This window comes from Mesoplodon mirus (assembly GCF_964341445.2).
Source record: "Mesoplodon mirus genome assembly, chromosome: 9".
NCBI classification, from domain to species: Eukaryota; Metazoa; Chordata; class Mammalia; order Artiodactyla; family Ziphiidae; genus Mesoplodon; species Mesoplodon mirus.
In genome coordinates, this window is record NC_138985.1 from 9,223,627 (window position 1) to 9,251,015 (window position 27,389).

The 27,389-nt window shown below is 53.1% G+C and overlaps 1 protein-coding gene across 4 annotated transcripts in view; it reads left to right on the forward strand.

The window, feature by feature from the left end:
• GRB10 (growth factor receptor bound protein 10) overlaps positions 1 to 27,389 on the forward strand; it is a 191,044-nt gene that overhangs the window by 18,393 nt on the left and 145,262 nt on the right. For all 4 annotated transcript variants that reach the window (XM_082632732.1, XM_082632734.1, XM_082632733.1 and 1 more), the window contains exon 2: positions 15,838 to 15,987. The gene's annotated coding sequence lies outside the window, so the exon portion shown is untranslated. The remainder of the gene's footprint in view (positions 1 to 15,837; positions 15,988 to 27,389) is intronic.

A 27,389-nucleotide genomic window follows, 5' to 3' on the forward strand; every position in this document is an offset into this window, starting at 1 on the left:
GGACTCTTGGGTTCAGGATGGTCTAGGAGCTATTAAATCTAGAGGCAGGGGTGCGTTTTGCCCTGTATTGTGATGTAACATCGTTTCACCTTTGTTTCCAGGCCAGGTGGCCACCTCGTAGCTTTGCATGTTGCAGCAAAGGCCTCGGGTTTTGAGGCCTTATGGAGGCTGGCACCCCTCTCGCCCCACTACGCTCACAGTTGTGTCCTTTCTTTATTTCTCACAACACTGGAGATCGTTGGGGGTGATTCCGAGGGTGAAGGAGGCCTCCTGCATGGACCTCCATCCCCGAGGCAATCTCACTTAGGCTCCGGTACGTTAGTGCTGGCTTTCAGGGCCCACAGATGCCATTTGAGTTCACTGGACTTTTTAAAGCCTGGCAGGGTCACTTGGGGCCTTCCGAGGTGAGGACGTGCACGCAGGCACTGGTCCTCTTGGGTCTGTGCAGGGTAGGACTCCTGAGGCTGGAGATAACAGGTATTATAGAGGCTCTTGCCCTATTTAGAAGAGTCAATCTCATGTTCTCAGGTCAGCAATAGATCCTCTTTCCCCTTCTTAAGCGGGGTGCAGCCCCGGGAGTGGTAATCCTCCCACGGGAGCCCGGAGCGGGGAGACACCGTGGTCCCAGGGCTGTGGGCTCCCTGGTCGAGGGAAGGAAGCGCCCCCGGGATCAGCGCTGTTGGGGACGGGGGTGCATTGTCGCTGTTGCCTTCGGAGCTGCCCTGCACTCTGGGTCTGCACCCGGCTCCCTGCCCAGCCTGCGGCTGTTCTAGAACTCTGCTTGAAAACTGGAAATACTGGACGTGTGACATTTCCCTCTGCTGCAGCCCATTTGGTGGCTTCTTTGGGGGGGGCGCTAGGGGGGAGGGAAGAAGGTGCTGAGTGACTCAGAGCCTTGCATCTTGCCGGAATCAGCAAGGGACCAGCCACAGTCAGAGGGGATGAGCCGGGTCCCCCTGTGCACCTGGAGTACAGTGCCCTCCACGTGGGCTCTGGCTGGGGACTCTTGACAGGGCCACGTCCGGGGTGCGGAATTCTGAAGTTCAGTCTCATTTCGATGAGAAGGGAGGAGGAAGTCTCTGTGGTCTTGTCCCATGAGAGACAGGCTCTCTCTGCAGAGCCGGGGGCCTCAGCATTGGGGCTGGGACTGTCCCCCTGTGGGCAGGGCTTGGCCTGGGCGTGGTGGCTGCTTTCAGGAACGCTTGACGCTCTTACAGGTGACAGAAGACCTCGAAGAGCTTCTGTTCACGTGGCCCTGTGTGTTGCTGTTTATCATTTTAGAAATGAAGATAGAAATTTAAAAAATATTGTTCTGTAAAAAGAATAATAAACTCACCATATGTAAACCTAAGCAACATCTTTTAAGAAAAAATAACTATAGTTTTCAAACAGCAGAAGTTTAATGAAACTGACAGCATTTGACATTTTGTAAATCCCTTTCCCGTCTGGCAGGGGGTCCTGGGATCAGCTCTGCATCAGTCACATGTCATGTGGCCTCCAGGAAGGACCAAGAGGGAAGGGACCGGTCGCATCGTGGTGTCTTGCAGGAGGTTTTGTAACGGGCTCAAGCTGCTGGGGTCCCCGCCCCCTGGGGAAGGTGGAGGAGTGCCCGGCAGGGGCACGAGCAGTCCCTTTGATTGGTTGCTTGTTTCTGTTGTGTCACCCTTAGCTCAGAGAGGCCTGGAGCCTCCAGGTCCAGAGTTATTGAGGCCACCTAAAGGGGAGCCTGGGTCTTCAGTCTCCTGGCATTCTCAGGCTCTTTGGGGGGTTAAATTAAGTATGGATGCCAAGTGGAAGTGATGATGCCAGGAGCCACGTGTCAGCTGAGGTGACCTGCGCTGCTCAGATGGGTCTGGGGAGTGGGTGCGGGCGTCAGCCTCCACGGGGTGGCAGGAAGCTTTGCACGACGGTCCAGGCTGCGAAGCGCGGGCAGTTCCGACGTCAGGTCCAGCTGCGTTTGCTGAGCGCATCCTCCCCGCGTGTCACCCGGTGTGGGCTGCCCTGTCCTAGGTCACGGTTACAGGCGGGGAGTCTAAAGAGTCTCAGGTGCCTCCAAGAGCACTTTGGAGCCAAGGAAATTTCACCAGCAGAGACCAGGAAGGCAGAGGAGGGTGGCGCTTTTTATCGGATGCGGGAAGCGCGCGCTGTGCTGAAGCACAGGGCCCGGCGTTCTCTTCCTCCTGCCCCCTGCCTGCTGGGGGATCTGAAGGCCCGGGATGCCCGCAGCCTGGGGGGCGCGAAGGGCCCCCGTGTGCTGCTTGGAGACTTCAGAACCTGCGGGGTGAGGGTAGGAGCCGCGGGCCAGGGCCTGAGCGCCTGCAGGGTGGGGGGCAGGGCAGTCTTGGCCACGGGGCCTGTTTTTCCTCTCTTGGGTTGAGCTGTTTTTTTATATATATTGAAAATTATTTGTTGGTTGTTTTTTTTTTACATCTTTATTGGAGTATAATTGCTTCACAATGGTATATTAGTTTCTGCTTTATAACAAAGTGAATCAGTTATACATATACATCTGTTCCCATATCTCTTCCCCCTTGCGTCTCCCTCCCTCCCACCCTCCCCATCCCACTGTTTCTACTCACAACACTTCAGACACCAAATGTCAGGTTTTGTCCTCCTGACGTCAGTTCTCCGACTCTCCGGGCCCCAGTTAGGTGTCCTGCAACTCAGCTCAGCTCTGACACCGTCTGCCTGGAGGGAGAATTGGATCTCATAGGTTAAAGGGCCTGAAACTACCCCGGGGGATTGTAAGGGATACAGCTGGGGAACAGCCAAACGGGAGCAATGCATGGGGTGGGGTGCACCCCTCCCAGCCCCCCAACGTGTTCACCAACTGGGGATCTCCCCGATCCCTGTCCTTGAGGGGTTTCAGTGGAGGTTCCAGTCGGCAGGTATGATTGATTAACCCATTGGCCGTTGAATGAATTGAGTTCATTGAGGCTGAGATTAATTCAGTCTCCAGCCCCTCTCCCCCACTGGAGGTCATAGGATGAGGCTGCAAGTTCCAACCCTCGAACTATGCCTCCGCCTTTCGTGACCAGCCCCGATCCTGAAGCTGTTTAGGGGCCCCCAGCTGCCTGTCACCTCATCAGCGTACAAAAGACACTCACCACTCTGGAGATCCCCGGAGTTTCACGGGCTGTGCCCCAAGAACTGGGCTGAGACCAGATGCTCGTTTATTCCTTTAGCATCCAGGTAACCTGTGAGAGCCTCAGAGCACATCCTCGGGGTGTCGACACCCAGTGAGCTTGGGAAGCGTGGAGGGGAGGGCAAGGGCCGGGAGGAGCCCGGGATCTGCATTTGCACAGAAGCCTGTTGCAGCAGCTAATGCGAGTGGTTTTGGTCACAATGAGAGATTCCTTCTGGAGTCTTGATACTGTCTTTCCTCCCACGAAGCCCCCTGTGTGGCGCGATGGCTGACCTTTTCTGAGCATTTGGCATCACGGCCACGGCAGACAATAGAACTCTAACAAGGTTTAGTAATCTTCCTAGGAGACCCTTTGAAGTTAGTCTGTTGTGACTCTTTTCATAGTTCACATCGCCGGGAGAAAGAGACTGAGATGCAGAGTGTGAATTTTGATGCTGGAACAGAAGTCTGAATTAGCTTTGCAGTGGGAGAGCCGGCCTCAGCCCTCAGACTGTGTGCACGTGAGGAACAGTAAATATTCTGAGGTGCACTCACCTGAATGCAGAGGTGGGCTTCAGCGTGATGTGCTTGGGACGCCAGGCCCCCAGTCGCCATCTCACTGGTGGATAAGCTCCCCCTTTTCCCTTTGCCTCTGTTCTGAGGGACAAACTTACCCAGACAGGAAGGGGGGACCTGATCTTTGGTCAGTGATATGTGAATGGCTAGGATTCCTAAAGAAGTTAGCGCTTGTTTAGGGCTGGTCCCCGTGGGGATTATCCACAGCTGAGGGTCCCCTGCTGGATACCTGAGAACAAGTTCATTTAGAAGGTGTTTCAGCCCGTGAGTGCTGTGTTTGCAGAATTGATAAAGGCCACCATCGGCACGTGTGCCGCAAGCTGTTTCTCTTCCCACGTTATTGTGCCAGGGTCTTGACGGTGATTTGGCCACCCACCTGTATCTTGCATGGATCGCCCTAAAAACAAGGTTAGGGACCATATTCTGATGGTTCTGTAACTCTCAGTGCTAAGGTTGAGAACATAGCCCTCCATACCCATTGGGGGAGTTGGATTCAGGAGAATTCAGGAGAAAAATCACGAATTTCAGGGCCCAGGGCGCACGTGAAAAGGTGGATAAGGAAGCTGGCACCAAGCGTTCGGCGGTCGGCTGTGAACTCCTGGGTTGATGAGAGACGGGGTGGTGCGCCGTCTTTGACAGAACTGGCATAGAAGGAACACGCTCTTCCTTCAGGGGAATCGATCCTAAACAGATCTATTTGAGGGTCGAGGCAGCAATGTGAGTCTTCACCCTTTCTACACAAATGACTGCAGCCGGGTAAGAACAGAATTAACTGCCTGAGCTAGGATTTCCAGCCCCCCACCCCCAACATTGGCTTTTCGTGCTACAGACCGTTCGTACTATTGCAGGTTGTCTCCTTCACTTGCGTGAAGGGGAAGGGCCCCAGCTTCACTCCGTGCCTGCGTGGTCCTGGCACAGCCATTCCTAAGTCGCCGGGAGCAAGTGCCGGGCGAGGAGAGGATGCAGGCTGGGCGTGTGTGATGTGGCCGCCGTGGCTGCAGTTTGACCCCAAACCCTTTTTGACCCCAATAAACCCTCACTCTACAGGTGCGTGTCTGAGGCCCTCGTCACCCAGGGCAGGGGCCCGAGGTTCAGAATGCCCCAGGGATTCTGCTGCTCACGGGCCAGTCTCCCCAGTCCCAGGCACACGGAACGGGGTCACTGGTACGTGACAAGGGCACAGAGCGTGGATGGACAAGGATGGAAAGGTGCAGGAGGGCCAGGAGGGTCTGCTCTGCCCGGTGCCCCCGTTGGTCAAGGCTCCAGCCTCGCCGCAGGCTACATTGTGAACAGGTTGATGACTTGACCTGATGACTGGGCCGGAGCAGGGTGGTCAGGCCCCATCGGGGTGAGCTCACCAGTAGGTAGGATCTGGGAGATGACTTTGATAGAACCGTGCACGAGCTGTTCCTGGGGGCCTGAGCCGTGCCTGCGGCGTGGCCGAGGGCTGCGGGGTCAGCGGGAGGGGCTGCTTGTGGTGGCTGCCACGCCGTGACGTCCATGGTACCGGTGGATGTGGACCCAGAAGACCGGAGGCCGGCTCACGTGCCAGACCAGAACATTCTGCTTGCCGGGGAGTGGCCCGAGTGTCCCGAGTGAGGGGTCCCATGGGAGAGGAGAGCCTGTGGCCCGTGGGCGGTGCCTGGGGGAGCCTGGGCCAGGGCGAGGGGCTGGGGAGCAGCAGCTGTGCTGGGGGACGTGGGCAGGGTGTGTCCCCTGCCTGGTCTGGGGGGCTGCTGTGTCACCACTGGGGCTTAAACAACACACACTCCCCTCCCACAGCGTTGGAGGCTGGACGGCCGAGATCACGGCACCGGCAGACCCGGTGTCTGGCGAGGGCCTCTTTCTGGTTTGCGGACGCTGCCTTCTCCGTCTCCTCCTGTGGCGGACGTACGGTACACGCTGGCTCTCTGGGCTCTTCTTTGCTTCCTTCTAGTTTTACTGAGATGTAGTTGACATGCGGCACCGTAGACGCATAAGGTGTAGCGCGTAATGATCTGGCCGACGGCCATCGTGAAATGACCACAATGTGTTTAGTGAACATCCAGTCGTCTCATATAGACACAGAGTAAAAGGGAAAAAAAAGTACTTTTCCCTTATCATGAGAACCCTTAGGGTTTACTCTGTCAACCTTGTACATAGCATGAGCAATGCTGATTTTGTTAACCATGTTGTAGGTTACATCTGGGCTCTTCCTCCAAGGGCCCTAATCCCATTATGGAGACCCCACCCTCATGACCTCATCTCACCCAGTGAACTCCCAAAGGCCCCCCCTCCTAACACCATCACATTGGAGGTTTGGGGTTCAACCACGTGGATTTGGGGGCACACAGCGATGCAACCAATAACAGCCTTTCGGGGGTCCCACTCCTGCCTGTACCATCCCTTCAGGATTCAGGTGTCCTTGTGGCTGGAGCATTGGGAGCTGGCTGGGCTGCGCTGTTTTCTGGCCACTGGGAGGGCGGACTGGCCAGCGGGAAGCTGCTGATGACAGGGCTGAGCAGGGACAAAGAGGACTCATCACACAGACAATGAGAAGTCATTAAGGATTCATGCTGTTAGATTTTATAAAAGTAGTAACAGTAGATGAAATTGTTAAACACGGTGGTTTCGAATATGCCTACAGCTGGGTCAGTGTTCAGCCCCACCAGATCTGCCCAGCACGTGTAATAGTGCATTTCAGAGCCGCTGGTCATCGTTTGCCGAGCATTCCTGCTTTGGGTAAATCCTAGGTGTCTGTGATCCTTCCTCAAATCTCGACTTCTGAGCTGAGGGACCAGCTTGTAATACCTTATCCTGGAAACCTAGAACCCACAGTCATGACTTACTGCATGTACTGAACGATCCAGAGGAAGAAAAGATGTTTCTCTTTGAAAATAGAAAGTCTCAAGCTGGGGGGATAGTGGACCTCGGGGTGCACCCTGTGACTTGGCGAATGTTGATAACGGGCTGTTTGCAGAGTGGTGATAAAGCTTCCGAACCAGATTGACTCTGTTTCCCGTCAATTTATTCAGTGAGGAGGGGGGAAATCCTAACCAGCTGTTGGCCGAGCCTTCTTCATGTAAAACGATTGCTTGCCTGAACAATAAATCATGTGCTTTCTCCACGAGCTATAGCGTCTTCACTTACTTTCCTGTTATCCTGGTTTTTTTTTTAACCTCTCAAGGGAAGAAAGAAAGTGCAAAAGAAAGAAAAAGAAAAGAAAATAGAGGCAAATACTTTGCATTTCTAGAAACAGCATGTACAGAGGACCCTCGGAAGCACGCAACGGCCTCATTGTTGGAGGGAGGAGGCAGGAATCCTCTGGAATTCCTAGAATGGGCGGGAGAAGTGCTGCCGGAGCAGAGGGAGGGAGACCCGCTAGGAGAGCCGGGGTGCGGGGCGGGGAGCGAGGAGAAGCAGGCAGGACCACTGGTCTGAACCTTGACTACAGTTCTTCCGAGAAAGATCAATGTTAATTCTGCGTAAGGAATTCGCATTCCTCATTGTGAAAACTCCGACCCAGGAGTCTGCAGAGTACTTTCTCTCGCTCTCTATTCCTCCTGGAGGCCTCGCGCCGGTCAGAGTTGTTCAGGGTTCGTCTGGGTCTTTTTCGGTCAGATTCCTGGACAGGCCCATGTATGTTTGTCACTTTCCTCCTTTTGACATGAGCACTGCCTTAGCTCTTAGCCCTTTCCCTCCTGCATCTGCTAGTCACCCTTTGTCAAGTGCCGCCTCTGCCTTGTGACTGTTTCATTCTCATCACAGGGTTGAGAAGTTGAGGCCTTGGAAGAGGCGGGCTGCTCTCCAGGGCTGAGCCAGGCCATTGCTTTGTGGGGTTCGCCTACCAGCCCAGAGAATCCCTGCCCTGGAAGACCGTCACCAGGCTCCCACTGGGATGTGTTTTCATGTGCTCAACCAAGCTTTGAACCCTTGGCCTTTGCTGAGAGCTGAGGATGTTACAGTGTCCAGGACAGATGTGGTCCCCGGCTGCAGAGTGGCTCCTTGGTGTGGACACAGACGCAGTGTCAGTAGCAGGAAAGCAGCCCCAGCACCCCTGGATGTGTTTGCAGGACCAGCGGGGTCCCAGGGCCGGGACAGGGTGGAGAGGATGTGGGGAGGATGTTACCAAGCTGAACACAGGCCCGCTCGCCTGAGTGCAGCAAAACCCATCAACAGACAGTGGGTTGTGGTGAAGGAAAGGACAGCGTTTGTATTGCAGGCGCCAAGTAAGGAGAACGGGCAGCTCGCACTCAAAAGATCCAAACTCCCGGATGGCTTTCAGGGAAGGCGTTTTCAAGGGCACCATTTGGGGTGAGGGTTGCAGCTTCTGATTCGTTGGTGGTGAGGTGACAGGAATCTTCAGCACCAGCCTTCTGGTTCCAACCAGTCTGGGGTCTACGCTTGCTTTTGCTCAGCATGTACTCACCATCCTCCACCTGGGGGGTGAGGGAGGGTCTTAGTTTCTGCAGAACAACTCAAAGATACACATCAGATTGTTACGTTTATCTCTTGAGAAGGAGCTAGGACTCTGTTTTATTGATAAACTGTTGTCATTACTTTTCTTGCTGGACTGCTTTTCCTTTGTTTCTGTATCTCCTCCCTTCCCTAATTAGTAACTGCTTGAGTCTGCTCTTTGGAACACAGGGAAGCCCTAGGAGACTAAAGCCTTTTTCTACAAACAAGGAACAGGGACATAGAGGGGCTTTTGTACCCCCGAAGGGTCCTGCTCGGTTTCAGTCCCCCCTTTTCTTTCTTAAGTCCTCAATCTTGAGGGGAACAGGTGCACAGCAAGAAAGGGAATAACGTTTTGAATAGAGAGGTTAATCAATAACTTGGCAAGGGAATTTGGTTTTATTGGGACTCAGTCTCAAGGGGAGGAGGAAGAAAGGTGGGGTCACCCCTGACAGAGGACACAGGACCTGCAAGGGCCACGAGGAGGGGAGCGGCAGGACTTGGGGAGGCCCGTGGGCAGGGTGGATCTTGGGTCAGCGCTCCCTGGGAGCCTGAAGGGGACGCAGGGCCCCCGGGTCCGGGCTGGCGGCTGTTGCTGGGTGTTGGGGTGTGTCCGAAGCCCACTGCTGGCTTGAGAGGGCGTGAAGATGCAGCGGGTGCTGGGAGCCGGGTCCAGGTGAGATGGGAGTGGTGGCCTGGTGTTGGAAGGCAGTGGATGGATTTCAGATGCTTCTCCTGACAAAATTAAGTGGCCTGCTGGGCTGCAGGGGCGGGAGGTGTGAGAGGACGGAAGGCCGGAGGCCCCCCCCCCCCCCCCCGGGTTCTGCGTGCGGGCCTGGTGGGAGCCCTTGCTGGGAGCTGCAGGGGGTGGTATTGAGCAGGTGTGTCTGGGTGGTTTCCAGCTCTCCCGTGGCACATGTGCGGGTGAGGATCAGTTTCGAGAAGTGGGATTCCCGCTCCCAAGAGTGAAGTTTAGGGGATGCTGCCCAGTTGTCCCCCCGTAGCCTGTTCAGGGAACCCCACCTACGGCTCAGGAGAGCCCCCCTGCTCCCAGGCCATCCCCAGGTCTTGGGGATCATCCCAGTTTTAAAATTTTTCAGCAATCAGCTGCACCAAAATTTGTGGCTCATCTGTTGCTGTTATAATGTATGTTTCCATGGTTACCTGTGAAGTTGAGTGTGTTTCACGTGTGTACTTGGTGGATTGTTTGCTTCCGTCCTCGCCCTGTGCTTACGCTGGGCTGCTCATCCTATGTTATTTTAATAAACAAGAGATTCACTGGGTGCAGGTTGCTGCCCGCGTTGATGGTAGTTTCTCCTGAGGCTTTTTGCGCGTCTTTGGACTTTGCACACAGGGTCTTCTGCTGTGAAGGAGCTGGTTTCTCCTTCCTGGCCTCCCGGTGAAGAATCTGGCTTAAAAAGCTCTTCCTCGCCCAGGTTTTGTAACATTATTCTTCCAGATTTCCTCTTAGGCTGTTTATCCTGTTTGCCGTTAATCCCTCAGGACTGGGGGCAGTGAGGACTCCCCTGGGTCCTGTTGAGTGTGGATGATCCTGGTTCTCATTCTTAGGATGTCATTCACCTCATCCAGACTCCTTCCTGGGCTCCGGACCTGTGTCTGCTGCTGCCTGTGGGTCACCGACCAACTGGGGTGTCATTAGTTTGGGGGGGCGGTCCTGGTCTGCTGTTCACTGGCGGGGGAGTGGGCTTCCCTACCCAGAAAGTGGTGCGTTTCTACCTTCATGTCCTCCCGCAGGTGTCTCTCAGGTTCCTCAACCTTTTGCTTTCTTCCAAGGGTCTGGTGTGTATTTTTTCTTTTCTTTTTTTTTTAATATTTATTTTATATTGGAATCTAGTTGATGAACAGTGTTGTGTTAGTTTCAGGTGTACAACAAAGTGATTCAGTGATAGAAATAAATACATGTATCTATTCTTTTTCAAATTCTTTTCCCATTTAGGTTGTTACAGAGTATTGAGCAGAGTTCCCTGTGCTCTACAGTAGGGCTTTGTTGCTTATCCATTTTAAATATAGCAGCGTGCACACGTCAGTCCTAAACTCCCAGTCTATCCCCCCCATCCTTCCCCCACCCCGACCCCATAACCATAAGTTCGTTCTCTGTTTCTGTTTTGTAAGTTCATTTGTATCATTTTTTTTAAACATTCCGCATGTAAGTGATATCCTGTGATATTTGTCTTTCTCTGTCTGACTTCCTTCGCTTAGTAGGTTAATCTCTGGGTCCATCCATGTGGCTTCAAATGGCATTATTTCATTATTTTTTTATGACTAATTTTCCACTGTATATATGTATACTACATCTTCTCTATCCATTTCTCCGTTGATGGACCTTTAGGTTGCTTCCATGTCTTGGCTGTTGTACACAGCACTGCAGTGAGCATTGGGGTGCATGTATCCTTTCGGACCATGGCTTTCTCCAGATGGTACATATTTCGTAAGTAGGTGGCTTCTGTTGCGTCTGTGGGTAACACTGTTCTCCCATTAGAAGTTCTCATTGTCTTGGAGCCTCATCCAGAAGAGCCGTGGACGTGTGGGCTCTGGGATCGCCACCTTATTAGATGCTCATGTGAGCGCTAACACTTTCCAGCCAGTTGTCCAACATTTTGTCTGTAAATAATGCCAGGCTTACTATCTTTTTCTAGTCAACGTTTACACCGCATTTCTGTTCCTTACCTCGCTGTATTGTCTGGAACCTCCGAACAGTTGTGGCTAATGCTGTAACCGTGGGCTTCCTGCCCTAATTTCATGGGGAGGGTGTTGGTGCCACTTCCTCGTGTTGGCCACCTGCCCGCAGGAGGTGCCTGTTATCAGGTTAAAAGGGCTTCTTGTTTTACGCCTCGCCACTGAAATCTCAGTTACCTGCAAGCAGGGTATCCCCTACGCCCACCCCCTCCAGTTATCCTCTATGCTTTGAATTTCAGGCTCTTCCTTTTGGCTGTTTTTTTCTCTAAAAGAAAAAAAACCCCAACTGTGCTCCAAACAATGGAATTGAAAGACACAAAAATGAAGAGCAGCCTTACAAATAAGTGCAAAAGGTGTCTGTTCTCTTTTCTTATCACACATGATATTTTATCCACAAGATACTAAAGCAGGTGGGGTGGATTCAAACACCTGTGGATATAAATCTCGGCTCTTGCGTGTGACCCAGGTGTGGGTACAGCGTTGTCTCCTGGGCTTGGTTTCTCCATCCGTCAAATGGGGTGATAATTCCGCCCAAAGAATTGACGATATTTAGTCACTCTTCGTTAAGAATCACTCATTTACCTGTGTCTCATTATGTGTCCCACATGTATTTACTCCTCATCTTTGGGAGCCTCTGACGTGGGAGGTCAGGTATCTGATATGTATGCGGTGGTAGGTCAAGGGTCATGGCCATCTCTGCCGTCATCACAGTGTTACCTTCATCTTGGGTGACCTTGTCAGAGGAGTCAGGGAACAGGGGGAGCCCAGGGATTCCAGTGCCCCGGGTCCTGTGTGTGCCAGTAGTGGAAGCTTGGTGATTCGGACTCAGTCTCCGGTTAGGATAGCGTGTGCTGCTCTAATGAAATCGTAACCCTCCTATTCATGAGCCCAGCCCTTTGTGATGGATGCTAGCACGGATTTCTCTGCCGGCACTGCACTGTTTTAATTACTTGTGCTTTACAGTGTCTTTCTCTGGGATGGGAGTACTTCTCCCTCAATGCTCTGTAATGGGCCGTCTTACCATTTATTTTATTTTGTCAGTTTTCATGACTTCAGATGGATACTGCCTTTCATTGACAAAATTAATTTTAACTTTTAAATTAATTACTTGGAAGAGAATCAGAATCTGTGATGCTTCTTATCTTCCCATTTAGGAACTTAGTATGTTTCCATTCACCCAGGCATTTTATTTCTCTCACGGAGGGGTGGTGATATTCTTTAGTTTATGTTATAGGGCTGTTCGAAGGACTGAACTAATGCACGCGTGTATACATGTCAGCTATGGAGAGTGAGTATTTTCCGTCTGTCATCTGCTCCGTTACCGTGTGTGTGTGTGTGTGTGTGTGTGTGTGTGTGTGTGTGTGTGTGTGTGTGTGTGTGTGTGTGTGTGTGTGTGTGTGTGTGTGTGTGTGTGTGTGTCCTGCCCCTCACTGCCCTGCGACTCTGGGCTAGTTCTGGGAGAAGTGTCCTGCCTTTTCCAGGGAGGCAGTCCCTTCATGCAGCTGCATTTCCATCCTGTGTGGCCTTGGGCAGGCTTCCTCTGGATAACCTATCTTTGGGGTTGCTTGGCGTCCCCTGGAAGCCCCATGGTGAGGACTGGTAGGCCCCTTGCTTCTGCTTGACCCTGGACTTGAGGACCGGGTGGGGTCTGGGCCCATTCATATGTTTTGGATAAGTTTTGTCGGTGTTCGTGGTGGCGTCCAGTTGGGAAGCTCTTTCTGAGACCTGAGTGCCCCATCCTGGGCCACGCTCTCCATCCTCTGGAGCCCCGAGGGTCTGCTGGTGGACAGGCTACCGCAGGAGATGCCTTCCTGGCTGGGGCCAGGGTGTCACGGCTGAGCTGTTGCCAGACCTTTGCTGTGTGTCTGTGGTTTGAAAGCCTGATGTCGGCATTGGGGTGGGAACGTCCCTGTGTTTTAACTTCCTTGTGTTGCCAGCGTGCTTCCTCCTCAACGTTCTTTCGTCTCTGCTCGGGAAGCAGCTGTGGCATCGCTGGGATGCAGGTGCCGTCTCGGTGCACCTGACAGCACTGAGCGACGGTGCACATCCTCAGCTTTAACTGTGATTCTCCTTTAAGCTGAGCACAGGGTCTGGCAACAGCATTCTGAAACTTTATAATTATTTCTAAAACTTTGCCTTTTCTTCGATTCCCTTTCATTCATGTATGTCTCAGTTTGTCTTCATAAGCGCCTTCTTACTCTGTGAAAACAGAGTGGCCTGTGAGATCAGTAAAATACTGAATTTAAGTTTTTTGATGTAAGGTATTCTATCTCCTTTTGTGAGAGGCCCCAGACTTCATGCCAAACAGGCTGAATAGCCTCATCATGAAACTTGGGATTTGTTGAGTGTCTAAATAGTCACTGTTATGACTCTAAATATTTAGTGTGAGAAAGCTAGACAGAAGGAAAACTTTGTATTAACTCAGGAATTTCTGGAAGATATCGGAGCCACTCAACAGACATCAAGAGGTCCTTTGTTCCTGAAATATTTTCAAAGTAAGTTAAGACATTTCTTTTTGCCCAAGTTCGTATATTCTTTAAGATTTCAAGTTTATGTCGTGTGTGCCTGTGAAACTGCATGAGAAGCGCTGTTTTGCCTGATCAGCAATCAGCGCCCAGAGAGTTCCATCACTTCTGTGGGTGTGGGTGCAGCCGGCCAGGTCCCCGCAGGACGCCTTTGGGGCTGTGCTTGGCGGGGGGTGTGGGAGGCGGAGGTCCCAGCTGTGGGTGCCGGATGGGGCCATGGGAACAGCCCCTAGAGGTTTGTTCCTGATGAGGTGCTATATCTCAGTAACTCTTTTCAGTTCATCAGGTTCAAGAATCACGTTGCCTTTTTTTTTTTTTTTTTTTTTTTTTTGCGGTACGCGGGCCTCTCACTGTTGTGGCCTCTCCCGTTGTGGAGCACAGGCTCCGGACACGCAGGCTCAGTGGCCGTGGCTCACGGGCCCAGCCCCGCTCTGCGACATGTGGGATCTTCCCGGACCGGGGCACGAACCCGTGTCCCCTGCATCGGCAGGCGGACTCTCAACCACTGTGCCACCAGGGAAGCCCACGTTGCCTTTTTTTTTGTCTGCTGTAAAGTGCAACATCCACTTTCTTAAAAATAGGCAAAAATGGTTGAAGTGGTGAGCAGCTTGACAGGCAACTATATGTCATTTTTCTTTAATTGTGGATTAACTTATTTTGCCCATTATAAAAAGTAAACCTCCCAAACGTATGTTGTCAGTTGGAAGGCGTAGGCCTGAAAGATGCTTTTGGAGGTGGTCCTGGGGTATTTGGATGGGCCTCCAGGCAAAGGTTAGTTCTCTGGATACGAGGGAGACCTCTCAGAATGAGGTGGTTAGAGGTGATGACAGGCGTGTATGATACACTGTCGTTATGTGACCTGGTGACCTTGCCGGACACACCAGCTCGTTGTTCAAAGACCCTCACGCCTGTGTGACCATGAGCCTTTTTTTTTTTTTTTGTAAAACTTGTGGTCAGCTTAGCTACTCGAATTTAGAGATGTTCCGCTCGACATAAACATTATAACACTTTCCAGACTTACAAATTCTTGGAGGACCTTTCATTCAGTGCCTTTGCTTGTACAGGTGATATTCAGCTTTGAGCAGTCAAATAATCTTGTGTCAGGTGTCTCCCCTTTTGACCCTAAAACGTCGGCATCACCTCTCAACATCAGCCTTTGCAACTTGCAGGTAGCTGACATGTTTAGCAGCTGGCAGTGGGAGCCTTGTTTGACATGTCCTAGTCACAGTAACTAGCATTTGTCTCACGTTTACTGTGTGTTGGATCCTAAGTCTTTACATGCATGCCTTCACTTCATCCTCATAAAAGCCCTGGAGGGATATACTATCTTGGTGTCGATTTTGTAGCCGGGGACCCTGAGGCTTAGGGAGTTGGGTGATCCACCCACAGGTCAGCCGCTGAGATGGGGTGAGGTCAGGAGGTGGCGCAGGCTCTCTGGCTCCCACGCCTGATTCTTCGCCGCTGTGCCCAGCAGGACCTTCTGCAGTGGTTTTCTACGTTCTGGACCCGTGACGTCTTCCGTGTCAGGTCGGAGGCAGGGTGGGTTTTGCTTCCACTTGTTGAATGATCAGGGTTAATTTGACTTCCCTGAGTGATGTGTTCTCCACCCAAGGACACCATATCACAAGCAGACCGTCTCAGATAAACAGGCACAACGGTGCTCAGGACTCCCGTCCACGGAGCCTTTGCTCTGTGCCGATCTCCCTGCTAAGTCCTCGGGTGAGCGCGTTTCATTTGGGCTTGGGGAGGCTCAGCGGTGCTCCAGGGCCGTGCGCTAAAATCCTCCGGGTGGCGGTCTGTCTGCCCTCTGCCCTGTGGCGGTGCCTGGGTGAGCAGACACCCCCCTGCAGCAGGGCGAGCTTTTGTCTTGGTCTCCACTGTCTCCTCCACCCCTAGAACACTGCCTCGGCCCCCAGAAATAGCAGTTGGATCCTTGGATCGAAGGAAATAGACAGGATTCGAACTCCCTCCCTTGGAACATGCAGGGGCCACGTGCAGAGCCTTCCAGAACTGTGGGCCGGAACCTGGTCTGAGATGAGGATGGTCCCTGTGGGGTGGTGTGAGGGCTGCAGCCTGGGAGGACCTGGGAAGGACGTGGGCTGTGATTTGGGCCCTAAGCGTGCCTGACAGGTAAACTTGGCCTTGCAAGTGGGTGGAGGCCTGCCCGTTCCCTACCCGCCTGCTTCGGGGGGTAAGGGGGGGGTGGGAGGGGAAACTCGAGGGCAGTGACCTGGGACCAGTGGCCTCGCGTGGCTCTTCTGGCGTCTGTGGGCATTTGTCCCTGCAGTCAGTTGACGGGGCATCTAGAAACCTGCTTCTTGTGGACTTCTTTCAAATCAAAGAGCCTGTCTTTTAGACGGTCTCCTCGAAAAAAAACAACTTCTGGAGGCCTTTTTAAAAACTTGTATTCCTGGGCGCAGGGCATACAGTTCACATTTGTGCAAGTTCAGCGCATTCAGTGACAGCCTCTTTGCCTTTTAGCTTTGGAGCTGGGCACCATGCTGAGCCCGAGGAGGGGGCTGCAGGGGGTGACGGCCCCGTGACCGTGACCAGCCGCCGCTTCTCACCTGGGTCCTCTCGGTCCAGCCAGGCGGCCACCAGACACCCAGAGCCCCAGAAAACCCCCGACAGGTAAGCTCTGTTTGGTTTCTTTGCAGGGGACAGGTCTCTTCACGGTTGATTAAGGGGAGATCGGTAAATGCATCTTATTGCATCAGTAAATGCAGGCAGAGGCATTTCACTAGGCGCTTCCTTTCAGGGTTTCTGCAGGGAGCCTCCACCTGCTGTGTGGCTTCGCCCCTCTCCCATCTTTGAGCTGAGGTGGGTGTGGGTGGGAGGTCTCGAGGGGGTTGGTCCAGGCCCTGCAGACCCCGCTCTGTGCCGCCTGCCCTTCTGCTCGCTCACTCCAGCCCCCTTGCTTTCCGCAAAGTGGGTGATGGTCTGCTCCCAGGTTATTCTGAGATGAGCCCTCAAGAGTTGGCAGCTGGTAGTTTTAGAGCTGGGCCAGAACAGAACCGGGGTGAGGGCCGTACTCAGACTGTTTTCCAGCCCTGTGTTTGGGGGTCTGCCTACTTTTAGCACTGCACTGGGGGCACCTACATCATGAAGGTCTCAGGCAGGTGCCGGCCCCCCTGCCCCCCTGCTTCCGGAGGTGGCCGCTCTGTGGACGGACCTTCTCTCTGATCCCAGCCGCCCGGGGGCTGGATTCTTATGTTGCTGTTGGTGGGTCTGAGATGGTAGTTAGAGAACTGAGGTTGGAATGGTCTTCCAGCAAAGGCGCCTGCGGGAGCCTTTGCTCCGGGGAGCATGGCGGCTACTGGAGAGTGTATCAGTCAGCTCGGCCGCCGTAACAAATACCACATTCTGGCTCGCAATCCTGGAGGCCAGAAGTCCAAACTCCAGGTGTGGGCAGGGCTGGTTTCTTCTGAGTTCTCTGTCCTGGGTGTGTGGATGGCCGTCTTCTCCCTGTGTCCTTACATCTCTTCTAAGGACACCGGTCATATATGGGGTCAGGGCCCCTGTGAAGACCGCGTTTTACCTTAATTACATCTTTAAAGATCCTGTCTTCAGGCACAGTCGCATTCTGAGGTCCCGGATGTTAGGGCTTTAACAGGGTGCTGTTTGAATTTGCCCCCTGACAGAGGCGAACCGCGGACACAGTGGCCGACGGGGCTGGGGAATTGGGGCCCGCGGTGCTGGTGTGAAGCCTGTGGCTCTGTCCATCTTGCCTCCCTCTCCCTTTCGCATCTCATGTCTCCGCCTCTCCCTGCCTGTTACCTGCCTGCTGACCTTTTACTCCCCTCGGGGTTTCCTTTACTGTCCACAGAGCAGAAAAGAAGGGTTTTTAATCCTTTGTGTTCACCGGCTTCATTCAGCAGATGCTTCCTGAAGAGCCAGCCTTATCTTAGAGGCTGAATAACATTGTACATAACCTGTTCCAAGTTCAAAAAGTGCACATGTGAACTTTCCGTGTTTCTCTCCAGATGGTGGTCAGGACAGTTGATTTTTTCCTGGGGTGTGACATTCTTAGTCAGTGAGGCTTCTCGAATTTGTCAAACTTTCATGGCCCTTGTGGTGAACAGCTTGTGCCTTCAGACAGGCTGCTTTTTGTGAAACAGGGGGCTTTACCCTCTTCTCCCAGCAGAGGTGAACAGAGGTCACAGAAGCGCCCAGTCTCCCAGGAGAGTGAATTATAGTGAACACACGAGCTTCGTGGCTGATGACAGCGCCACCTCTTTGGTGTCCAAGGCCCAGCGTGCGGGTGCTGGCCACCGGGGGCTTTGTCTTGTCTCTGCGTGGACTGCATGGTGCGCAGGGAAGATCCCTGCGGCGTGGGGTCTGGGTGATGCTCTACCGCTGGCTGTCTGCTCCTTTGTGCTGCTTTCCCTTCATCTGTGACCCTGAGCCCTTCTGAGTGGTCCTGAGATGCCTGGAGGGTGGGGACTGTGTTTGTTTCTGGCGAGCCTTCACAGTGTCAGAGAGACACGTCTGAAAAAGGCCAGAAACACCCCTGAGCACCCTGAGACCCCACTTCTTGGAGCACCTGACCAGCCTACACCTCCTATCCTTCTTCTGGTCGGATCAGTCAAATGCAAAGACGTGAGCCTGTGGGTTCTGACGGCCTGGCCAGGGACCTCTCGGCATGGACACAACATTGAAATGAAGCCTCGTTTCACAGTTAATCCTGTTTGGGGCTTGAAATCTAATTATCAACGCAGTTTAAGCAGTGGGGTCTGCTGGTGTGGAAGGCATCGCTTGGGGCTTCTCTCGCTGACCCTCGAGGGTGGGGAGCTGCGTCTGTGGCCGCCCCGGTCCCCAGAGGGATCAACAGGTGCAGTGACTAAAGGGTGGCCCCAAAGATTGCCCTGGGGTGGGGAGTGGATTTCCAAAACTTTTTCAGCCCCAGAACCCTTCCTTGAATTGGACTCTCTCCCCGCGTGAGCGTGCCCCTGTTTCTTCCCTGTGTCACCATGACACCTCTCGTGATGGGCTTCCCCAGGGATGAGAAAGTCTTCAACTTTTTAAAGCCAGTTTGTATTATTCTGTGGCTGCACACTGCACCCTTAGACCTGGCCAGACAGAGAGTTGGGGGGCAGGGTGGGCTCCACGCTCAGGCCATTGCTATCGGCCATCTGAAATGTGCATCTCCTCCAAGGCAGTGCCAGCCTCTGGGGGGCAGGGTGGAGCCCCTTTGCATCCTTGATGAGCCCCTGCAGTAAAGGGAACACATTGGACCAAAGTTAGACTCTGCTTACCTGAGCACGTTAAATAATGTGTTTGATTGAAACCACTAGTAGATTTGTTCTCACTTCCCTGACTTTTTTCTGCTCATTCTGTAAGTTCCTCGTTAGCACCCATGTGGTTGGTACCAGGTCTGACTAGGCGCCGCGGCCACCTTGGTGTGCAGACACGGAACACACCTTAGTAGCAAGACTCCATTAAGAACTCATGTTCTGGGGCTTCCCTGGTGGCGCAGTGGTTAAGAATCTGCGTGCCAATACAGGGGACACAGGCTCGAACCCTGGTCTGGGAAGATCCCACATGCCATGGAGCAACTAAGCCCACGTGCCACAACTACCGAAGCCCGTGTGCCTCAACTACTGAAGCCCGCGCACCTAGAGCCCGTGCTCCGCAACAGGAGAAGTCACCGCAATGAGAAGCCTGCGCACCGCAACAAAGCGTAGCCCCTGCTCTCCGCAACTAGAGCAAGCTGCGTGCAGCAACGAAGACCCAACGCAGCCAAAAATAAAATAAATGAAAAGAAATAAATTTGTTAAAAACAAAACAAAACAACACTCATGTTCTGTTGGATCTGTGAGTTGGGTGGAACCTGGTCCCCTGGAGTGTCAGAAAGATGCTGCATCGCAAAATAAGAGGGTCCAAGAGGGACCATTTGGAGACTAATTAGAGAAGTGGTTATTGTCACCACAGGCTTGTTACGCAGTGTCCGGCCAGGGCACCCAGCGCCTGGACGTAGGTGAGCCCACCATGGGAATCACGGGTCCGGGGGCGGTGACGTGGGGAGGGGGATCAGACGGCAGCAGGGTTCACAGCATGTCAGGAGGCCCACGTGATTTGGGGTCCTGGGGTCCGATTTCCGTTTTCCCACCTTGTGTCCCAAAGAGGCTTCTGAGTGTTTCCTTCAGGGCTGCGGCCCCCTGGGACCCCGGCTTCGCCGTCCTCTGGCCCCATGTTTTGGTTGCTTGTTTTGTTCTCACTGGAGAACTTCCTTTCACTTTCTTTCCTTCCTTGCTCGGCATCCTCTTGTATTCTGGCTTCTGAATCAACATGCTCCCCTGACACTTGTATTTCTGCTTCTCTGTTTCCCGTCCCTCATTTCCCCCTGTTCACTGTGTGTCTGCTGTCTACACCGTACCCGCGTTCTTTGGAGCACCCATATTGTTTTATTTCTGTCTCATTTTGGGTATTTAACCCGTCTTGCCCTGAGCTGGTGATGTTGCCTGTGCCTCTCCGCATCGCTGGGTTGAACCAGAGAGCAAGGCTCGTGAGGCGTCTCCGTGACCCTGCTCAGCCAGCGCAACCTCGCACGTGGCAGGATCTCAGTAAATGTCTGATTTGCTCTGTTGGGTCCAGATATGTTGGGGTCTTGTCTTAGCACATTATTCTCTGATGGAAAGAATCTAAAAGTCGCTAAGGTTGAAGGAAGAGAAATAATCAGTTTCTCCCTGCTTTGGAGTCGCCTGGAGATGCAGCCCTTCAGCTTGCTTTGTTTTCGAGAGTGTTTGTGATTTCTCGTGGAAACATGTTTATGAAAGCTGCTCTGAGGTCCTCCCAGGGCTGCGTCTCTCGACTGTCTTTTCTCACGTGAGTTGCAGTTATTGTGTTCTTGGTACGACAGGTGGGTTTCACTCATGTCCCGGGCACCCTGGGTTTGCGCGGGGTGACTGGAGCCTGTGTAACCTTGGTGGGGAGCTTCCCTGTTGACGTGAAGACACGGGCCTTGCAGGGTGGACGTCTGCTTCCTCAGGGCCCTGGGTGCCCCCTGGTGACCACGCCCCTCACCGCTCCTGGGTGTGAGTCCAGCTCCTCAGCCCCCCTGACGCCTCCCCAGAGCACCGCGCCCCTGGGCCCCCGAGACCAGGTGCAGGTGCTCGGGTGCAACGCAGTTCCCAACGGACCCTGCTGGCCCAGAAGATGGGGGAGGGGGAAGAAATGCCGGTTGGCCCCTCCTCTCACCCCCTGTTCCCCTGGCGTGGGCAGGGCTGGAGGCAAAGCTGGCACTGCCCCTGCAGGGGAGCTGGGTGTCTGCTTCCTCCAGGTGGGAGGTAGAAGATCAGCCTCTACCCGGCCGGCTGGCATCACGCAGAGGATCTGAGTGTGGCCGCCTGCTTCCTCCAAGCCAGGGCGGGGAGGGGAGGGCGGTTGGCTCCTGCCTCCTGCTGAGACGGGGGTGGGTGGGAGCACTTCTCCTTTGCCCTGTGGTTGGAGTAGCGTGGGTGTCAAAGAAAAGATTTCTTTTTTTTTGTAGTACGCAGGCCTCTCACTACTGTGGCCTCTCCCATTGCGGAGCTCAGGCTCCAGATGCGCAGGCTCAGCAGCCATGGCTCACGGGCCCAGCCGTTCCGTGGTATGTGGGATCTTCCCAGACCAGGGCTTGAACCCGTGTCCCCTGCATTGGCAGGAGGATTCTTAACCACTGCGCCACCAGGGAAGCCCTCCATTATGGTTTGTTCCAGGATATTGAATATAGTTCCCTGTGCTCTACAGTAGGACCTTGTTGTTTATCCATCCTATATATAATAGTTTGCATCTGCTCATCCCAAACTCCCACTCCTTCCTTCCCCCACCCCCTCTCCCTCTTGGCCACCACAAATCTGTTCTCTGTGTCTGTGGGTCTGTGGATAAGTTCGTTTGTATCATATTTTAGATTCCACATATAAGCGATATCATATGATATTTGTCTTTTTCTGACTTACTTCACTTAGTATGACAATCTCTAGTCCATCCACGTTGCTGCAAATGGCATTATTTCCTTCCTTTTTCATGGCTGAGTGGTATTCCGTTGTATCTATGCGCCACATCTTCTTTACCCGTTCATCTGTCGATGGACATTTAGGTTGTTTCCATGTCTTGGCTACTGTGAATAGAGCTGCTGTGAACACAGGGGTGGATGTATCTTTTTGAACTAGTGTTTTGTCTTGGCGCCTCTGCTGGCTGAGCCTGTGGGTGGTTCCTGGCTGGAGACTCCTCACACGTGCTGTCCTGGGGGTGATAAAGAAGCCCAGGCCCTCACCGCTGGCTCTTCCTCGTGTCCTGAGGCCCCCAGGCTGCCGTTCCCTCCACCCCTTGCAGACTTCCTCTGGTGGTAACAGTGCTGTGTCCATCCTTTCTGGGACTGGACCTCTCCACTTTGGCCGTCAAGGTTTCCTCTTCAGAATCTCTTATCCCCACACAGTGGTTGAGTTTCAGGAGGAGGGTCAGAGATGAGTCATCGGCTGCTTGGGAGGTTCAGCCGAAAGATGAAGCTAAATGTCAGAATTCTGCCAATACCTGTTGGAAGCCCAGTGTTCGTAAAGTGGGCAGTTTTTAATCCTCAGGACTCAGACTGGAACAACGGCTGATAACTCATCAGGCTCGCATTTCTTTTCGAGCTGCGAGTTCATCGCTGCCGCCGTTCCCCGGCTCAAAGCCAGAAGCTATTTCTTGCCAGTGTTTCCGTTCATTAGAGTTGGGAGAAGACCTGATCGCCACTCGGGAAATCTCGGTGCCCTTATTTTGGCGACGACCAGTATAGCTACAAAGCAAGAGCTTCTCAAGACAACTCAACGTGTCCTCTAAAATATTAAGTATTGATAAATTGCTGAGAATGCTGGCTCTTTGAGTATTTAAGTGTAAGGTAACAGGCATTATTTCTTGAAGCTTTGTGCTTTTAAGCAGTGATAGTCAATGTCAAAGTTAAATTTGGGGCCTCCCTGGTGGCACAGTGGTTGAGAGTCCGCCTGCCGATGCAGGGAACACGGGTTCGTGCCCCGGTCCGGGAAGATCCCACATGCCGCGGAGCGGCTGGGCCCGTGAGCCGTGGCCGCTGAGCCTGCGCGTCCGGAGCCTGTGCCCCGCAACGGGAGAGGCCACAGCAGTGAGAGGCCCGCGTACCGCAAAAAAAAAAAAGAAAAAAAATTAAATTTGGACAAAGTGTGCTACAGGCAAAAAGCAGTTGATGTGTTATTTGCGATAAGTAATAGGGATCTAAATCCAGTGTTCTCAGCTCAGGTTCGGCCTCTCTGGGGCGCCCCTGATGTCACAGGACGTGGTGGAGTCATGCCTGGCCTGGTCCTTGCACTGTCCACAGATAGTGGGGGCTGCAGGCAGTAGATAGCCATGCAGAGCATGGCTCTATGGAGAGAGGAGGCGCAGAGACCAGATGACGGTGACACAAAGGACAGCAATAGTAATAAAGTGCCCTGTGCACACGTGTATCAGGGGCTCTCGCTGGTGGTTCTGTAGATTAACTCGTGGGGTCTTCACAACAGCCTTTGAAGTGGGTATAAACTCTACCCATTTTATAGACAAGGACACCAAGGCACCAATAAAACTAGATACAGCCCATCCCCACTATTCACTGATCTCATATTGCTAAAATGTATTTGTAACCGAAAACTGATACAATAGATGAGTTTGCATTTTCTAGAATGTTACATAAAGGCGACTGATTTATTTTGTCTGGCCTGTCTCACTCAGCATCATTATTTTGAGATGCATCTGTGTTGTAGCAAGAGCGTGTTCCTTTTTATTGCTGAGCAGTGTTCCTTTGTGTGACTCCATCACAATGGTTTTATCCATCCACCTGTCAGTAGACCTTTGCACCGTTTCCGGGTTTTTTGCGGTTCCGATACAGCTGCACTCTTCACCGCACGGGTCCTTCCTTCTGGGCGCGTAGGAGGCCCTGCCCTCCTTCCCCTCCCTTCTGGACCTCGTCTCCTCCTGCCGAGGTCTGGGCTGTCTGGTTTGGGGCATGGCTGTGGGTCTGCCGGCTCGGTCGTCTGCCTTCTGGTCAGGGAGAGAGCAGGGGTAGGACTGGTCAGGAAGACGATGTCCAAGGCCGGCTGAGGCAGGGACGAGGCACCAAGACAGAGAGGTCCCCCCCGTTACAGCTCTAGACATGTGTGGACCTCCACCTCTCTCATTCTTTTTTTTTTTAAATTTTATTTATTTATCTATTTATTTAATTTTGGCTGTGTTGGGTCTTCGTTGCTGCTCGTGGGCTTTTCTCTAGTTGCGATGAGCAGGGGCTACTCTTCGTTGCCGTGTGCGGGCTTCCCATTGCGGTGGCTTCTCTTGTTGCGGAGCACAGGCTCTAGGCACGTGGGCTTCGGTAGTTGTGGCGCACGGGCTCAGTAGTTGTGGCTTGCAGGCTCTAGAGCGCAGGCTCAGTAGTTGTGGCGCACGTGCTTAGTTGCTCCACGGCATGTGGGATCTTCCTGGACCAGGGCTCAAACCCATCGTTGGCAGGCGGACTCTTCACCACTGCACCACCAGGGAAGCCCCACCTCTCTCACTCTTGCCAAGCCTGACTGTAAGTGTTAGGGGCCAAAGCACTGTGGATGCCCTGAATCGACCCTTATTTTGTTGACTTTACTCATGTTTCAGATGGTTAGAGATGATTCCTGAGAGCATAGAGAGCTTATCTTAGCTTTCTTCTCAGATAGCCCAGACTGTGGTCTGGGAGGGCCCGTCCCCATCAGCAGCAAATTTTCACGGGACGGGACGCGGAGGTCCATGCAGGCAGAGTCTGCGGCCTGGAGAGATCCATCATCTCGGGTGTCTGCTGTCTTTGTCCTCCTAGGAAAGCGGCCAGCAACATTAGACTGGGGACTCGTGGATCTTTGTGTTATAAAAACTTAGTCCTGGGCTTCCCTGGTGGCACAGTGGTTGAGAGTCCGCCTGCCGATGCAGGGGACACGGGTTCGTGCCCCGGTCCGGGAAGATCCCACGTGCCGCGGAGCGGCTGGGCCCGTGAGCCATGGCCGCTGAGCCTGCGTGTTCGGAGCCTGTGCTCTGCAAGGGGAGGAGCCACGGCACTGAGAGGCCCGCGTACCGCAAAAAAAAAAAACAACTTAGCCCTTCTGGCCTCGACAGTGGGCTTGACTTGGCTCCACATGTTGGGGAGTGGACCGACCCTAAGCCTGAGAACTACCTGTGTATTTCTGCCTGCGGTTGGTTATTTGGAATTAAGGCAAGCATACCCTAGCCCTGCTCAGTGTCTCAGTGTCTCGACCTGTTTGTAACCATGGAAGCTTCTGCTGAACAGGGCTGCCCGGCAGTGGAGGCTTGAAGAAGAACGGCAGTGGGAACCTTCACGTGTGCACCTGCTCAGGTAGAAACGAGTAAGGAAACTTCCTGTTTTTGATCTTTGGTCCTTATCCAATGATGGTCGTGCATTCAGCTTTCCAAATAGGTTTGACATATGAGTGGTCAGAGCCACATTTCCCAAGATGTTGCTCATGGTCATCTTCGAAGTTTTGCAATGGTCTTTCTGCTGTGGTACCTCCTGGGGGAGCTTGGCTCCCTGGGTAGCAGAGGAGGGGGCTCCTTCTAGGGAGCTTCTCCATGGAGAGCGGCCACCGGCCTCCCGGGTAGTCTGCAGGCCAGACAGTCCAGCTGTTTTCCAGAAACAGATTTTCCTTTTTTTCTTCCTGCGAGTGGGGGAGCCGGGTGACAATATTAGTCACAAGTCCCGGGGTCCACAGGCCTTTACAGTCCATTCTTAGTTGAAAGGAGGATTGGTTTGTTTCAGGTTAGAGTCTCAATCAAAGGAAGATGGAGGAATGTAATCACATGCAATGAGGTTTGTGATAAGTACACACTGATAAAAGAGCTCCATTTAAAGGCGCTTCATGCTTTCAGAAATATCAGCACTGTGGCCCGAAGACGGGCTGGAGGAGGGCAGAGGGAGCATTTCAAAGGTGCTGTTTCTTTGTACCGTTGAGGGTTATTTTGACGAATTACTCCTTAGACACACAAGTTGGTGTGTGAGGCCCAGAGGGCACATGATGGATTTGGGTGACTTCATCAGGAGAGTATTACTTTCTTAGCTATTGCAGTTCTTAGAACCAATGGAGGAAAATATTGCCTTGAAAATGACAGATCCTGCGAATTATGCGAACCCCAGAAGAAAAATTCCTTGTGCCTATTTTTAGTGACTCTGATAATGTGGGCGTGGCATGACCAGAGTAGATACAAATCTTTTTTTGTTTTGAAACAAAACAATTTAAAATTCCATTTCGTAATTATACAATAAAGGATTTTGTAATCCAAAGCCAAATTTCATACAAAATAGATGAATATGTTTGTCAATATCTAGAACTTTGGAGTTTGAAGAATTTTTAGCTTCATCTAGGTTGTAGAGTGTGAACCCATTCAACCTATTCTGAGGGAGAAAACAAGAGGTTTTTCAAATATGTATTTTAATTTAGCACTACTTCCTAAAGCGGAAGTTGTGATTTTGCAGGATGTTTTTGAAAGAAGTGCCCCAGCAGCTTTTCCCCTTTTGCCTTGTCCGTGAAAGCAGAATTGTTTGACCTCAGAGCCTGTGGCTGGAATGGATGCCGTTGTGTTTTCCCTGGACCGGCCTCGACCGTCAGTGCTCCATCCTCTGCCTGTCTACCTCTCCCCAGTTTCTTCCACTTTCCCAAACTCAACCCGCACAGCCACCAGGCAGCCTTCCCTGCACACCGCAGTCCTTATTCGTGTCCATCACGACCTCGTGGGATGATGTACAGGTCGGTGTGTACCGTCCAGTGTCGCACCCCTGCCCGGGGCGCACAGGGCTCAGGTGCTGGGAAGCGTGTGATGTCAGGTGTGTCCCCATCTCCCTGTGAGGCCACGCCGGTGCCCAGGTGTCAGTCCTGCCGAGTGAGTCTGGGCAGGGGCCTGGGCAGGCTTCCTGGACCCCTCGGGTGTCCCCTCCTGGTTGTGCACCCCCCGTCCCCCAGACACTGTGCTACTCCAGGCAGCCCCACCTGCCACCCGCCCACCTGCCTGCCCGGGACTTCGTTAACTACCCAGCTCCCCGGGACCTCCGAGGATGGGGAGGGCGATGTGTTTTTTGTTAATGGGGGTCTGCTTCTGCCCTGCACCCCTCCCCCTGCACACCCCCCCCCCCCAGGTAGCAGGTTATTCACATCTGCACACAGAGGCCAGAGGACCTCTCCTGGGTCCTGTTTTCTGTGAGTTGGGTACATACATTTAGCTCATCTCTTGCAGATGAAACCCTTTGGATAAATTTTCCTCTAACATTTGGGGCTAGTTTGTATCTAAACTGGGAAGACTTTACCTGGGGTAAATATAGCCTGCGTTTTAAAATAGCTGGAAATGGTATAAGGAAGCAGTGAGTGATCTGGTCTTTCACATGGATTTGAAGCGCAGGGCAGTGGTGGTGACAGCCCCGCCCCGTGTCAGCGGTCCGTCACTCGGGGTGGCACGACGGAGAGCGGGACCGGAATCTCCTCCGGGTCACAGGCGGGGGGCACGACTCTGCCCACTTGTCCTTGCTCTTCACAGGGCAGCATGCCCGCCGCCCATGTCCCTTTACCGTGAAAAGACCTCACAGTGGACTCAGTGGGTTTTATGTGAAGCCAAGTGGTGTTCTTTTCCTCCTGCACTCCTCTGAGGCTTTGATCCAGCAGAGCTGTTCTCCTGAGTAGAAGTGGGAAGGCCTACTTCTCAGACCTGGTCTGACCTCTCCTGTGGTCCTCTGGTCAGTCCTTCTCCCCGACCCTCCTCCGTGCCTTCCCCTCCTCCCCTCCCACGTCATCCCAGCAGAGGCTGGTGGGGATGCAGAGCCTATCTTGAGGACATCACTCTAACTCTGAGAGAGATGCAGGTCCCTGGAAGCATGCCGAGAAGCCCGGCAGCAGGATGGTGTGCTTGGACCAGATGCAGTCGGGGGAAGTGGTTGAGTCTGGATCCATTGCAGGGGTTTGTGGAAGAAGGTGGAATCAGGGTGGCATCCCAGTCTGGCTGAGCAAGCAGACGGAGGCGTTTCTGCTGGGATGCAGAAGTGGTGACTGCCG